Source organism: Sorghum bicolor, chromosome 1 (assembly GCF_000003195.3).
Source record: "Sorghum bicolor cultivar BTx623 chromosome 1, Sorghum_bicolor_NCBIv3, whole genome shotgun sequence".
NCBI lineage: Eukaryota > Viridiplantae > Streptophyta > Magnoliopsida > Poales > Poaceae > Sorghum > Sorghum bicolor.
Window position 1 is genome coordinate 65,166,438 of NC_012870.2, and position 15,995 is coordinate 65,182,432.

The window sequence follows — 15,995 nt, forward strand, 5'->3', positions numbered from 1 at the left end:
GTAGACGGTGCGCAAACTACGAACTCGATGGTGACGCAAGACACGGACAAGCTTTTTATCCAGGTTCGGCCGCCGAGTTGGCGTAATACCTACGTCCTGCGTCTGGTTGTATTGATTTGTGCTGAGAGAATATCATGTCCTAGGGGGGTCCCTTGCCCCTCCTTATATAGTCTGGAGGGCAGGGTTACGGATCTGGAAACTAATCCTAGTCGGTTACAATTGCCATAGATAATTCGATATCAATTCCTATTCTAACCGACTAGAATCCTGCTTGATCTCCACGTCTTGTTTCCTTGCGCGAAACTCCGAGCTGTCGGATCAAGCCTTGAACTCGTCTCGTAGTGGGCCAAGCTTCCTGGCTGAAGTCTAGCCGTAAGGGTATAGGGGTTTATACCCCCACAGCTAGTCCCCGAGCACCATGTATTGTGATGCAACACGCCGTCTTGAGCTCCTTCGATCAGCGAGGCTTGGCGTCTTCAATAAGTGGGAAGATCGCCCAAACAGTTGCAACGGTTCCTCGACCAACTCGAAAGACAGTTGATCAACATTGACATCGAAGAAGCAGGTTGTTCGAAGAATGCATGGTGCTCTTAAAAAATTTCTTTCCTGGTGAAGTGTGCCCACTTTACCTTTTTGAAAGGTAAAAGCATCAAAAAAGCAAGCAAATTCACCGCTAGGTGAAGTGTGCCCACTTAGTCCCCGAGCCTGGTAGTAGGTGACGTAGGCACGTGGTGCCAGGGTCAAAAGAAAATTCCCCAAAGTAATTTTGAGACTGAGATGCATCGCTAGATGCATCGTACCGATGTAGTCCCCGAGCTTGCTGGAAGGCGAATTATGAGCCTTGTAGCAAGGTCTAAAGTGAATTTACCAGTCCCCGAGCATGTCATGCTCGCCTGCAATTGAAAAGACCAATCGACCAGTCCCCAAGCACTTAGTGTGCTTCTTGGAATTATATGTTGCTATACTGTACGACCAGTCCCCGAGCGTCGAGTGCTCAGTGGTCGGTGCATGCTTTAAAGCTTTGAGCTGATAGACTGAGCGACCAGTCCCCGAGCGTCGAGTGCTCGGTGGTCGGTGCAGTCCTTGAAGTTCCGAGCTGATAGACTGGGCGACCAGTCCCCGAGCGTCGAGTGCTCGGTGGTCGGTGCAGTCCCCGGATTGTTGACTCACTGGCGTATGTGTCTTCTTACTTTTGAAAAGATCTTTCCAGTTAAAGTTGACGTGACGAGGTCTCCTGACGATATGTCAGACGGATGCATGAAAAGTTGCACCTGGCAACTGTACAACCGCTCTTTGCATGGTTTGAGAAAAGGAAACCATCAATTGGTACGAAAACTCCGCCGCATTAATTGTCTATAATCATTGTAAACCGAAACGGCGCGTCCGCCGCATGGCCTGCCCACTTCCTGAGAATACAGGAAGTGGGAGAGGTGGAGTTGCGGGTTTATAAGGGCCTAATAGGTCCGCCTGTACCGCTTCGCCTGCCATTGCCTTCAAACCTTCCGCTCTCATCTTCTCCAATCTCCTGCATCTTCCTAACTCCAGCCCACATTCGCACCTCTAATGGCGAAGAGCGACTCCAGGAAGAGGGCCGAACTGATGGCCAAGGAGTGGAAGAAGTCTCGCAGCACCACAAAATCTCTTGGTGACCTCGTCGATATGGGGCTCTTGCACGGCGCAGAGCTCGGCGGCTGGAGGGCACCGGAGGGGGAGAGCTACCCCGACCCTCGCGCCGGTGAGATCGTCGTTTTTGAAGATTTCGTTAAGAGAGGCTTTGGTGTTCCTGTTCATCCTTTTCTTCAAGGTCTTCTTTTGTACTATGAGATCGGGATTTGCAATCTGCACCCGAACTCAATTCTTCTTATTTCCACCTTCATCCACCTGTGCGAGGCCTATGTTGGCATAGAGCCGCACTTCGATCTTTTCCGGTATCTTTTCTGCTTGAGGAAGAAGGGAGCAGTTGGAGGCTCCAAGGTTGCAGGTGGAGTATACCTCAACCTTCGTGATGGGATGAAGAATCGCTACCTGCACTGTCCATGGAACACTTCCTTGACCGAATGGTACAGGAAGTGGTTCTACATCAGGGAGGAACCGGGCAGCTCCACGTTCTGCGACGTGGGATACATTCCTGAGAAGAGGACGAGCTGGACCGACCGCCCGGAGTTCGACGGTCCAGTGGCGGATCTCATGAAGCTGATCGACTGGTCGCGCCTGGACGGGCTTGGCGTGGTCGGCAACTTCATTTGCCGCCGGGTGATGCCCTGCCAGAAGAGGGTACACTCGGCGTACGAGTATGCCGGAAGCGCAGACCCGACCAGGATGCGGTCGGAGATCTTGGAGAAAGCGGAGGTACAACAGCTGTTGAACGAGCTGTTTAACTTCGCGGACGGAGGCTTCATCCGTGGTAGTGATCGGGTGCAAGCCTTCAAGTTAGGACGACCAGCACCAAAGGTATGTAGCAGATTCTGTTTTAGCATTCGTATATCGTCGGCAATTGACTCATCTCTGTTGCTTTTGCAGATCGGCAGTGTCGACCGGTGCACAGTGTATGTATCACTGGCACCGGGGATGGAAAATCCTGCGGGAGAAGACCCGCCAGAGGAGGACGCTGCTCGGTGTACTCATTACACTAGCAGTGAAGAGGACCAAGCCCGCCCCATCCCGACCTCCGAGGAGAGGGTAGCGGGGAAGAGGCCATTGCCGGCAGATCCTTTGTCGGCGGATCTTCCGGCGGAGAGCAGCCAAGCACCGAAGCGTCGTCGGCTCGTGCGGATCGTCGACGACGACGACGACGAGGAGGCTGCGCCGTCGTTGGTCCGACGGCCCCGGGGTCGCCCAGATAATGCGCCGGCCGCTACTGATCGAGTGGCCAGCGACGCCCCGGCACCGCAAGTTGTCGAGACGGGGGCGCAGGTGCCAACCGGCCGGGCGAGGAGGAGGTTCACCGCCACCCACCGTCGATCAGACCTGTAAGTGTTCGACTTACGTATTTTTGGACTCCTCTCTTTTTTTTTAACTTTTGTTCCTGTAGTACGGCATCGGATGTCGACCCTAGCCAAACTGCCAGCCAGGGAACGGGCGAGCCTGCCCGCGGTTCTGGGGATGCGGCCCCCCAGACCACAGAGCAGCCAACAGCTGCAGTCGCGCCTGGGAGCACCGAGGGGCTCCCGAGCGCGGCGCCGACTACAACAAGCAGCCCGACCAGGGCTGGAGAGGCTCCCCCAATGGACTCCTCAGGGAAGGGAAGATCTCCGACCGCTCCTCCTGCCGGGGGGAGTGAAGTCCCCCCGCCGCCCCGAGCAGGGGCCTCTTCGGCTGCGGGCTCCCCAGGTCTGGTCCAAGGGCCAGTAATACCTGGGACCACCACCGGAGGTGACGCAGCACAGGAGGAGGAAACCCGGGCGGCCTCCGATGACGAGGTGGAAGAGATCGAGGGTCGTCCCCGTGATGGCCGCCAACACGTGTATGTGTGGCGCCAACGCGGGGATCACTTTATCGGGCATGAGGAGCTCGCCGAGACCGAAGAGGCCGCCAGGGTGGAGCGCGCGGCCAAGCGCCTCGTCGACGAAGTCAAGGTAAGCGGCTTTTTGTACTGCTGCGCATTCTTTTGCCTTATCTTGCATGGTCGTTATATGCTTGCTTTGTAGGACGTAATGAAAACGGCGAAGTACCGGAAACGGTGCTTTGACCAGATAGAAGGCGTCATGGCCGAGAACAAGGCCCTTGCCGCGGAGGTAGATCGGTTGCGGGCGGAGGTCGGGGAGAAGGTGGTCGAGATGAGTGCCGAAAAGGAGCGTCGTCTCGACCTCGCTCGTCGTTTGGCCGACCAGTACCGGCTGCAAGAAGGTTAGTCACACGCTCCGAGCAGCTTCGCGTACTTGTATAGTTTGCTTTGCTGACCAGTTTAGGATTCACGCAGACTTGGAGGAGGAGGTGGCGAGCCTCCAACAAGAGAAGGAGCAGCTCAGCCAACAGCTCGCCGGTGCGCTGGAGTCCGGGCGGCGAGCAGGAGAGGAGTTGGGTCGAAAAGACCGGGAGCTAACTGGTAATGGTTGCCGCCTTGTTGTTTACTGCCTGCCCCCTTTTTTATGCCAAAAATAACGCTTCGTTTCGTTTGCAGTGCTCAAGGTGAACGCCAAAAAGCACCTGGACGATCTGACCAAGGACCGGGACTCCTGGAAGGTCAACTGTTGCAGGATCTGGAAAGGAGTGTCCCCGGTCCTGGACCTGATCAGTCCCGAGCTCCCGGAGAGCCAGCCCCGCGCGCCGCAGTTGACCCCGGTCGAGAAGGCGCAACGGGCGTGGGACTGGCTCCAGCAGTTTGTGAAGGACGCCGGGGAGTTTGCCGGCGCACACGTCCTCAGCATGGTGCGCGCCCACTACCCCTTGGTCGACTTGAGCAGGCTGGAGAAGGGGTACCCGAAGGAAGTCGGCCCGCAGGACGCGGACGAGCTTCGGAGTAGTCTGCTGGACTTGTCGTCGACAGTGATCGGCGACATCAATCTGTGCGGAACGGCCACTCCTCCAGACCAGCCGAGCTCAGATAGGTCGGCCAGGGAGTTGTCGGGCGCGTCCGTTGCTGGAGATGGGCGGTCGACGCCTGCGGTCTCGACCAGCCAGGCGCCGGTGGCCCCGACCCCTTCGTCCGGGCAGCAGGGCCAGGCGGGTGATCAGCCCGAGCAGCTAGGCCAATAAAGTAGTCTGTAGGAATAGACTAGTGTCTGCCCGTCAGGGTATTTATTGTAAACTTTGTATGTAAAGTTTGTAATAAAGTTTACTTTTTGTCATGACTGTTGTTTTGAGCGCTGTAAAAATATTGTCTTGGTTGTCGCTAAGAGCATCCATTGCGGGAGTTTTGCCGAGTGCTGTGTGCGACAAGGTATAGGCAAAAAATAGAGAATTTCATTATCAAAAATTATAAGATACTTACAAAAGAAAGTCATTAAAACTTTATGGATAGAAACGTCGCAGTTTGTCGATGTGCCAAGAGTTAGGCACTCGTGTTCCGTCTGGGTATGCCAATCTGTAGGACGTAGGTCGTGTGACCTCGGTCACCATGAAGGGTCCTTCCCAGGGAGTGGATAGCTTGTGCATTCCCTCCTGGCTTGTTTTCCATCGAAGCACCAGATCGCCGACCACGAAGGAACGGTCCTTGACGTTCCTGTTGTAGTATCGCCTGACTGCCGCGAGATATTTTGCTGTTCGGAGACATGAAACTAAACGCTTTTCCTCCATGCAATTGATTTCGAGTTCTCTGGCGTTGTCGGCGGTCGCCTGGTCGAAGTGCTCGATTCTAGGGGATCCGAAGTGTATGTCAGACGGCAGGACCGCCTCTGCACCGTATACCATGAAGTAGGGAGACACCCCTGTGTTTCGACTGGTCTGAGTTCGGAGGCCCCAGACCACTGCCGGCAATTCTTTCATCCATCGACCGGGTGCTCTGTCGTTTTCGGTGTACAGCCTTTTCTTTAGGGCATCAACGATCATTCCGTTAGCACGTTCGACTTGACCGTTGGCACGTGGATGTGCCACTGACACATATTTTATGACTATGCCTCTGTCATCGCAGAAATCCCAAAAAGTGGTGCCAGTAAACTGGGTGCCCAGGTCGGTGATTATGCTGTTCCGGATGCCGAATCTGTGTATGATTTGATTGAGAAACTCCACAGCCTTCTCGGAGGTTGCCTTGACCAGGGGCATGTATTCAATCCACTTGGAGAACTTGTCGATTAACACGAAGACAAACTTGAAATTGCCCGGGGCTGGTTTAAATGGTCCGATCATGTCAAGCCCCCAGCAAGCAAAGGGCCAAGACGACGGGATGGTTTGAATTTCATGGGCAGGCACGTGGGTCCTCTTAGCGAAAAACTGACATCCTTCGCAATGCCGAACCAGTTTTTCTGCGTCGCCGACCGCGGTTGGCCAATAAAAACCTGCTCGGAAAGCCTTTCCGACCAGCGTTCTAGATGCGGCGTGATTGCCGCAAGATCCAGCGTGTATGTCCTCCAAGAGCTTGATACCATCATCTTGGGGTATGCACTTGAGCAGTACTTCGGAGCTTGCGTTTTTCCGCATGAGTTTTCCGTCGACCAGGATGTAGTTCTTTGATCGTCGGATGAGGCGCTCGTTCTCTGTTTTGTCCTGAAAGCCTGTCCCGTCTGATATGTATTTGATGAACGGGGTACGCCAGTCACGCCCGCCGGTTGTCGGAGTGGCGTCATTTATGAGCATTGCCTCGGTGGGTTGCTTGTCGACCAGGGGGGAGCTTACGCTCGGCTCATGGATGTCCTGGACGAAAATACCCCGCGGGATTTGGGCCTGAGATGAGCCTAACTTTGATAACGCGTCTGCTGCTTGGTTCTTATCCCGGACCACGTGGATGTACTCTATACCATAGAAGTTAGTTTCCCATTTGCGAATTTCTTTGCAGTAGAGATCCATCTTCTCGTGGGTTGCGTCCCACTCCTTGTTGAGCTGGTTGATGACCAAAGCGGAGTCGCCATAGACATAGAGGCGCTTGACCCCCAGCTCAACGGCTAGTCGTATGCCATGCAAGCATGCTTCGTATTCGGCGACGTTGTTTGACGCCGGAAAAAGGATGCGAAGGACGTAACGGAGTTTGTCCTTGTTGGGTGATACGAACAATATCCCAGCGCCTGCACCGTTGATGTTCAAGGACCCGTCAAAGAACATTGACCAGTGGTCTGAGACATCGGGAACGGAAGGCTCGTTGAGATCCGTCCATTCGGCAATGAAATCGACCAAGGCTTGAGACTTGACAGTGGTGCGACTCTGGAACTCCAAGGAAAATGGACATAATTCCATTGCCCATTTCACGATTCTGCCATTGGCGTCTTTATTGCGCAGAATGTCCCCGAGAGGGAAACTGGTTGTCACCAGGACTCGATGGCCGTCGAAGTAGTGCTTCAGCTTTCTTGACGTTATCAGGATGGCGTATATAAGCTTCTGTATTTGTGGGTACCTGGCCTTGGACTCGTTTAAGACTTCGCTTATGAAGTAAACGGGTCTCTGGACCTTGAAGACGTGACCTGGTTCATCTCGCTCGACCACTATTGCCGTGGAAACAACCCTGTCGGTTGCAGCAATGTAAAGGAGTAGGTCTTCATTGGGCTGAGGCGCTGTGAGGACAGGTGGTGAAATGAGGAAGGTCTTAAGCTGAGTGAACGCAGCGTCGGCTTCCTCTGTCCAAGAAAATTTTTCTGACGCTTTCAACAGTTTGAAGAAAGGGAGGCCTTTTTCTCCCAGCCTTGAGATGAAACGACTGAGGGCGGCCATGCATCCGGTTAGCTTCTGAATATCCTTGACGTTCTTCGGTGGTCGCATGTCGAGTACGGCTTTGACTTTTGAAGGGTTTGGTCGTATGCCGTCGCAACTGACGACGTTGCCAAGCAGTAGACCGGAAGGAACGCCGAAAATGCATTTCTTGGGGTTGAGCTTCCACTTGTACCTATTGAGTGCCTTGAAGGTTCGGTCTAAGTTGTCGATTAGGGTGCTCGCGTCCCTTGTTTTTACGACCACGTCGTCCACATAGGCCTCGACGAGGTCATCGCGAATCTCGTCGTGGAGGCATTGCTGGATGGCCCTTTGATAAGTGGCCCCGGCGTTTTTAAGTCCGAAAGACATGGTAGTGTAGCAGTATGCGCCGAAGGGTGTGATGAAGGATGTTTTGATCTGATCTTCTTCCTTTAGCGAGATCTGGTGATAACCAGAGTAGCAATCTAGGAAGGAGAGTAGTTCGCATCCGGCCGTTGAGTCGACCACCTCGTCGATGCGAGGAAGACCAAAAGGATATTTAGGACAGTGTTTGTTGAGATCGGTGTAATCAACGCACATTCTCCATTCATTATTCTTTTTGCGTACAAGAACCGGATTGGCGAGCCAATCGGGGTGATACACTTCTTTTATGAATCCGGCTGCTAGAAGCCGTGTTATTTCTGTCCTAATAGCCTCCTTTTTGTCACGAGCGAACCGTCGCAGTTTTTGCTTGATTGGTCTTGCGGTCTTCGAGACATTTAAGGAGTGCTCGATCAGGTTTCGTGGGACACCGGGCATGTCTGCGGGTTTCCATGCGAAAACGCTCACGTTGTCCCTTAGAAACCTGACGAGCGCGTCTTCCTATTTTGGATCCAGGTTAGCCCCGATGAGGGCTGTCTTCTCGGGGTTGCCTTCGACCAGCTGCACTTCTTTGTATTCCTTAGATTTTGAGTTCTTTCTGGCTGTCTCCTGCTCAGGTAATCGGAGCTGGTCGGGAGGCAGCTGTGCGGCTTGGTTTGCTGTTTCCGCCATGCGGATTGAGAGGTCGATTGCCTCGGTGATCTTGAAGCTTTCTTCTTCGCAGGTGTACGCGGTGTAGACGTTGCCTCTGACGGTTAGGACACCCTTCTCCGTGGGCATCTTAAGGACTAGGTATGAGTAGTGCGGGACTGCCATGAACTTTGTCAGCGATGGGCGGCCCAGTATGGCGTGATAGGTCCCGTCGAAATCCGCGACTACGAAGTTGATGAACTCCGTCCGGAAGTGATCGGATGTGCCGAATTGGACAGGCAATGTTATCTGTCCGAGGGGCACCGAACTTTGACCTGGCAAAACCCCCCAGAATTGGGCGTCGTAAGGTTTTAGTTGTGCCGGTGATATCTTGAGGGCGGGCAGGCTGTTGCGGAAGAGGATGTCGATGGAGCTTCCCCCGTCCACGAGCACGCGCTCGAATCTGATGCTATTGATGCAGGGATCAAGAATCAGTGGGAAACGACCCGGCTCTGGGATAGCGGCCCACTGATCCTTCCTGCTGAACGAGATCTCCCTGTGGGACCATGCGGGAAATTTCGGATCTGCGATCAGCCCGTCCGTGCTGTCTATGTTGAGGCAGGCTCTCTTTAACAGCTTTCTTTCTCGCTTGGACTCAGTGGAGACCTTGCCCCCGAAAATGGAGTGGACCACGTCGGTGGGGCTGACGTATTGGTGTCGGGGGTCCCTGTCTTGGTCCTCATCCTCATCTTCGTGGTCGTGCCCGTCGCGCTTGTTATTTTTCTTGGCGGAGTCCTCTTGGGCAGCCCGCCGTGTATAGATGCTTTTGAGGACGCGACACTCTTCCATGGTATGGTTAGACTTTGGGTGTAGCTGGCACGGTCCCTTTAACGTTTTGTTGTAGTCGTCTTGGTAGTCCCGTCGTCCATTGGGACGTTTAACCGTATTTACTTCGTGGTCGTATTCGCGAGGGCGCTTTCCTCTGAAGTCGTCGCGGCTGTCGCGCCGCCGATCCCAACCCTCTCGGTGATCGCGGTTGTCAGAGCGGCGGTGATTTCTGTTGTCGTAGCGACCACGACCGTCATCTCGCCGGGAAGGCTGGTCGGGGCCTCTCGCATCGTCTCGGATTAGTTTTTCTGCGTCATCAGCATCGGCGTAATTTTTAGCCGTGGCGAGGAGCTCTGCTACCGTTGATGGGCGTTTACGCAACAGCTTGTTCCTCAGCGCTTCATGGAAACGCAAGCCCTTGATAAAGGCTGATATGGCCTCGTCATGAGAAATCTTCGGGATTTTGAGACGCATATCCGAGAACCGTCGGATGTAATCGCGCAGAGGTTCATTCTTCCTGTCTCTTATCCTTTCAAGGTCGTACTTGTTTCCGGGCTGCTCGCATGTGGCGATGAAGTTGTCGATGAAAGCCTGGCGTAGCTCTTCCCAAGAGTCGAAGGAGTCCTCGGGCAAGCCGAGAAGCCACTGATGACCAGCCTGGTCGAGGACTACGGGGAAGTAGTTAGCCATGACGTGCTCATCTCCTGCCGCTGATCGGACGGCGATTTCATAGAGAGTGATCCAGTTCTCTGGATTTTCCTTGCCGTCGTATTTTTTAAGTTTTTCGAGCTTGAAATTGCGGGGCCACACGACCTGGCGGAGGTGTGAGGAGAACTGTCTTAGGCCCGGAGGACCGTGGGTCGCATCGTACTCGATGCGGCGCAGGTTTTCGTGGACTGCTCTCTCTGTGGCGCGCCTGTTGATGCGGTCCCGGGCATCTTTGGGAGGGATGTTGTGGCGGAGATCCCTGTGTTGATCTTCTTCTTGGCCGCGTATGCCATGAAGAAGAATTTGTTTGCGGCAGCCATCGGTGTCCCGACCACTATCGTCGCGCCGCGAGTCCCCTCGACGGTTGTCGGGGGAGCGGCTGCGGTGACGCCTGCTGGGTGAGACCTGGCTACGATTAGTCTGGTCGGAGGCGGCTTCCGTGTAAGAGACGTCCTGGACTCTCTTGAGCAGAGTGGCTGTCTGTCCCATTGCGGCGATCAGGTGTGCTCGGATGTTGGTCCGGACTCCCTGGCATTCGGGGGTGTCAGGAAGCCGATCCAGGTTGGCCATGGCGACAGCCACGTTGGCGCTTGGCGTTTTGTAGACTGGCTGGTCCCCGACCATGTCGAAGGCATCGTTGAGGTTACTTGGTGGCATCTGTTGTTGCTCGTCCGCACGCCGTCGGGCGCGATCGGCGTTACGCTGTTCGCGGAGTTGCCTCTGGTCATCTGTTTCTCCGTCAACAGCCGGTTCGTCGGCGCTGACATTGAACACAATATCCCCTCGCCGGGGGGGGAATATCGAGAATTGGTCGAAACCCGGGGGGTGTGAAGGAAAGTCCAGGTCGTAGCTCTCGTCTTCGGTGTTTATAACCTCAGTGGGGACGGAGCCGGTGCTTGAGTTGGTGCTGGAAACCTGGCCGTCCCGTAGCTCTCGGATTGTCACCATGTTGACATGGTGACGATTGTTCCTTGTCGGCGACCAACCCGCCTTGCTGAAAACGGATTGGACATGATGTGAGTAAACAGAGGCCGAGTTGTTCAGGCCGCGAGGATAGTCTTCCTTTTTGAGCTCGACGGATCGTCCTGAGGGGGTTGAGGTTATCGTCAGGGACGTTCCCAGCCGTTCGTGTGTGGCGACACGAGTTGGCCGGCGGGATTTCGAAAAATCCGCTCGAGCAGCTTGGTTGGGCCGGCGCAGAACTCCATCTATTAGTTGGGAGACTTCGAGTAGCTTGGAGTCAGCGCGATCGAGCGCTTGGAGGAGGTCCGAGCAGTCGATCACCTTTCCCTTGTAGAGTGGGAGCGGTGGTCGGGCGCTTGGTGCCGTCATGCGTGTGGTCGGAGACGGCGTGATCTCAGATTGGATCTGGATCTCCTTCGGAACCGTGGTCGCGAAGCCGCCGCTGCACGTCGTCCACGTGATCTGGCCGATGGTGAACGTGAGGCCTTCGGGCACGGTCGCGGAAGCTGGGATCGTGACCATCTTGTTCGCCGGAAAAGTTGCACGCACACCCCCTACCTGGCGCGCCACTGTCGACGAAAGCTAGTCGACAGTCTACCTTGGGGTATACCCACGGTAGTAGTTTATCGGTAGACGGTGCGCAAACTACGAACTCGATGGTGACGCAAGACACGGACAAGCTTTTTATCCAGGTTCGGCCGCCGAGTTGGCGTAATACCTACGTCCTGCGTCTGGTTGTATTGATTTGTGCTGAGAGAATATGATGTGTATGACTTGTCCTCTAGGGGACCCCTGCCCCTCCTTATATATCCTGAAGGGACAGAGTTACAAGCAAAGTATCCTATTTGGTACAAAATCTTGTAGCCTTGCGGTGCACGCCGACCAGTCGTGCGCCGCACGTCTTCATCTTGTGGGCCGAGCCACCTCTGATGGTGCGGCCCATATAGGCCCATGAGGGTATAGGGGTTTATACCCCCACAGCTAGTCCCCGAGCACCATGTATTGTGATGTAACACGCCGTCTTGAGCTTCTTCGATCAGCGAGGCTTGACGTCTTCAATAAACAGGAAAGTCGCCCAAACAGTTGCAACGGTATTTTGACCAGTGGAAAGGCTTGGTGGCCGGGAGCTTACTTGGTGGAGTTCCAATAATGTAAATTAGAAGTTGCATTTTGGCAACCAATACTACAAGATAAATCACATTGTTTTAGGAGTTTTTCCTTTTAACTCTTGCTATTTACTTATCACAATTATCGCTTCTGTTATAATTGTTTTGTACAACATTTATCATCCTAGATAGATTAGTTTAGGCTAGTTGATTGGATTGACTCAGGTTGCTAAACTCTTTATGGATGAAAGAGTAAGTTAGCACACCAGAAAACATTAGGTGTTCATCATTTTAGAAACAATTTATGTTTTTCCAATGGTAGTTGTATTTGAACCCTAAGACTAAGGTTTTAATCAGTTATCAAATTCAACCCCTTTCTTGGACGTTCATGGGACCTTTTTTGATGGGGCGGCAAGGCCTACCCTGACACAGATGCCAAAGCACTTAGATATGCCTCGTTGTGACTGATGGTAGTGGTGCATGACCTCTCTGTGTTTTGTAGTTGAGAGGGTCTTTGAGGAAAGAGGGAGGTCGGCGAAGGAGGGCCCAATCCTTCCATTTTGATAGTCACTAGTTCATCAGACGGTGGGATCTAACAGCAACAGTGATGGTGGTTGGATTGGACTCCTAGGGCGATCGAGCTAGGGAGGAGGCATCATGTTAAATCATCGGGGACTACTTAGAAAAATGAAGTGAACAGGGATGTGGAGAGTGGTGGCAACAGATTCTACTTGTTGCGCTGATAGAGAACAAGGGAAAACCAATGGCGATGTCGGGGAAAGGAAACCAGAGGCGTTGGGGGAGATGCGGGATTGTAGGGGGTCTTCCTCAACCTACTAGGAGACTTTATATATTCCCTTTAGAGAAGATAAGAGAAAGGATTAAAATTTGAGAATTGCTATATACCCGTCTACAGATGCTAGGACAAAATATTGTCGTGGCTACCAGACAATGCCAGTGTGGTGGAGGGGAGGTTGTGGAGGAGTAAGTGTGATATGATGGCTATGACCCTGCTCTCGGTCTTTGACCTGTAGCTTATTGCTCACACATACCGTGGATAAGGGCCCCGTCTTAGCCATCCGGTCTATTTCATCTTAAGGAATATAATCTAGTGCAAACTCATCTCCCGTGCAAACTGTGCAAAGTCTAATCTGAACCACATAATGTTGATCCAAGGGGCGTGGAGAGATTGGGTAATTTTGCACTTAACCGCCCGCTCTTAATCACACTTTTACAAATTCCTCCTTCCACCTCTCTCATGCGTCCCCTTGGATCAACATCCTGCGGTTCAGATTAGAGTTTGCACAGATCCGTTGCCAACTTACAAACCCATATATATGCTTAGTTTTGTGGGTCGTAGCAACGCATAGAATTAAGTCGGCTTGTGGGCTAGGCCGTTTATTACATCCCTAATAACAGTCAGCTTCTGTCTATTCGTTTTTTTACTGCCTTTACGGCCTGCTCGTGACGGCACAATGAACTAAATTTGCAGCCCAGCACGTAGATTGGGCAATTCGACACGTACAGTTCCTTTCTGTAGGCATTGGACATGAAAAATTGTAATGCATGAATACGAAATTCCCGCCAGACATTCGCTGAGACGATATATACGAATTGTTGTTCTTCAATTGAATGGAATTGATCAGCCAAAAGAGTGAGCTTTGTCAAAGTTCATTAAAGATTACATGTGTTGTTAATTAAGAAGTTCTGTTCTCATGGACGCAAACGCAAGTACTCCGTAATGGTACTACAGCGAATGTGTATGCACAATATAGCATCGTATCTTCTCTTTCGCTGATTCCTCATTAATTATATTTTCATATTATATCTATTTGATGTTATAAATCTTTATAATTTTTACTATAATTTAATCAAACTTAATATGTTTTGACTCTATATCTTATAATTTAGAATGAAGCTAGTGAGTAGATAGTAAAAGGTTTGTTGCCAAAACTTTTCAGTGCTTTTACCGCTATATAAGTATAGTCGGTTGTTGTGAAACCTATGGGCAGTGATCATGGTTCAGTACACGTTTTTGGAAATCGTGAGTAAACGAGAAAACAGGTCTTGAATGTGAAATCACCGCCAGGAAACTGAACTATCAACTTTCACGTGGGTGAAAAACTCAGCAAAGAAATAATGAAATATCTATCCTGGATATATATATACTCTCCTATTAATTCGGTAACCAGAAAGCATGTGTGCATGATGATGTTCTAGACTTGGTTCATCATCAACGACCAGTCAACTAAAAAGAGAACACATTTCCAAGCTACTAGCTTTGATCCGCGCAGTATCTACGCAGTTTACCTGTGCACGGCTGCAGCAGGAGGATCAGGAATGTGACGGGCGGCCGTTAGTTTGTGTAGTTTTCTCAGGAAAGCGAGAGGCGGCGCGCGGGCGTGATGTCACCGCCGCCGGTCACCTCGATCTAGCATTAGCATTTGCGTGATGCTCACCACCTGTGCGTATGCGCGTGCCGCTGCCATTCGATCGCGGGGCCCAGCCCAGCCGCGGCGTGGACTGACCCAGTGCAACAAGCAGAGGCTCGCGGTCGCGAGCGAGTCTCGGCTAGCACTAGCAGCAAGCAAGCATGCGGACCAATCCGCCGCGCGAGAGGCCTTGCCGCGAGCTCACATCGATCTAGCACTCGCCGTCGCGGCGGCCGGGTCCGCGCGCATCGGCATCGGCATCGCCTCTGTGCGGTTGTGCTTGTGCTGCGCGGTTTCTCTAATTGTCACCACGCAGCCCGGTCGCCAGACGCAGCAACGCACGCGAACGTCGGCTCCGTCGTGGCCCGGGGCTGCCGTCGCCCTCCGAGGCCTTGTTTTACGAAAAGATTTTAGATTTTGATGCTGTAGCATTTTGTTTGTATTTGATAAAGTAGTTTTTATTTTCGTCTATATTTAATGCTTTATGCATGTGTCACAAAATTTTATGTGACGATAAATCTTAAAAAGTTTTTGAATTAACTAAACAAGGGCTAAGTGAGCAGTGGCAGTGCTATACACGGATCGAGGAACACGCCAGTGTTGCTGTTTTTCAAGATGCCCGGCTTTGGGGAGGCAAAGGCAAAGGCAAGGCCAAAGGCCTCGCCAGTGCGTCCGTCCCTTGCTCATGACCAGACCATCGATCGAGGCGGATGAACACTTTTCGTGTCAATTTCATTCATACGGTAAATGAGCTGATTTTTCGGGAAGGGAGGGCAACAGGTGCGACGGCCGGGGGCCCATAACGCGAAGGACCGGCGACACTACACACTGCGACGTCGCCTGACCGCCCGCAAAGTCGATCGTCGGAAGGAGTCACCAGTGAGTTAGTGACGGTCTCTTATTAGTTCTCACGGACAGGGAACACTTGACAGTTGATCACTGGGGCAGGAAGAGTAATGGCATCGCCAATTTGCTAATTATATTCTGATGATCAGGTCAGCCTTGGTCTAAATTTCCATGTTACGGTGATAAGGTTCTGGATTTGGAATTTCATGTACTCCCTCCATTCCAAATTGTAAGTCATTTTAAGAAGCTTGGAGAGTCAAAGCATCTCAAGCTTGTATTGTGTCATTTTGGATTTTTTTTTCTTAATACCATGACCAAAATAAAATTCAGGTTATGCTATCTTTTTCAAATTGATTTTGCAATATTTTCTTGTATTTTTGCACGCTTACCTTTTGTTTTGCATCTTATCAATGTGTAATTATTTTAAAAAAACTAATAGAAACTAAAATAGCTTCAAATAATTTTTTGAGGAATATTCAACACATAACTAAACATTCACATACAATGTAAACATACCCTTATGAATTAGTTGACATATTTAACTTATTGAAACTTAATACACCAGTTGGAATTTTAATTATTGTTCAAAATAAGGAAAAATATTGTTTCTGTGCATACTTAAAACATCTAAACAAGCATAAATCGGGCTTCTAATGTTTCATAGACATTGTTTGTTACATCAAAATCATAATGTTTTATAGACATTGTTTGTTACATCAAAATCAAACTAAACTAATTTTGTATGTGGACACAAAATATCTCTCATTTCTGATGTGAATATTTTTTCTGAATGTCAAAACAAATATTCTTGTCTTGTAAAATTGTATCACCATTGTGATACGAATAT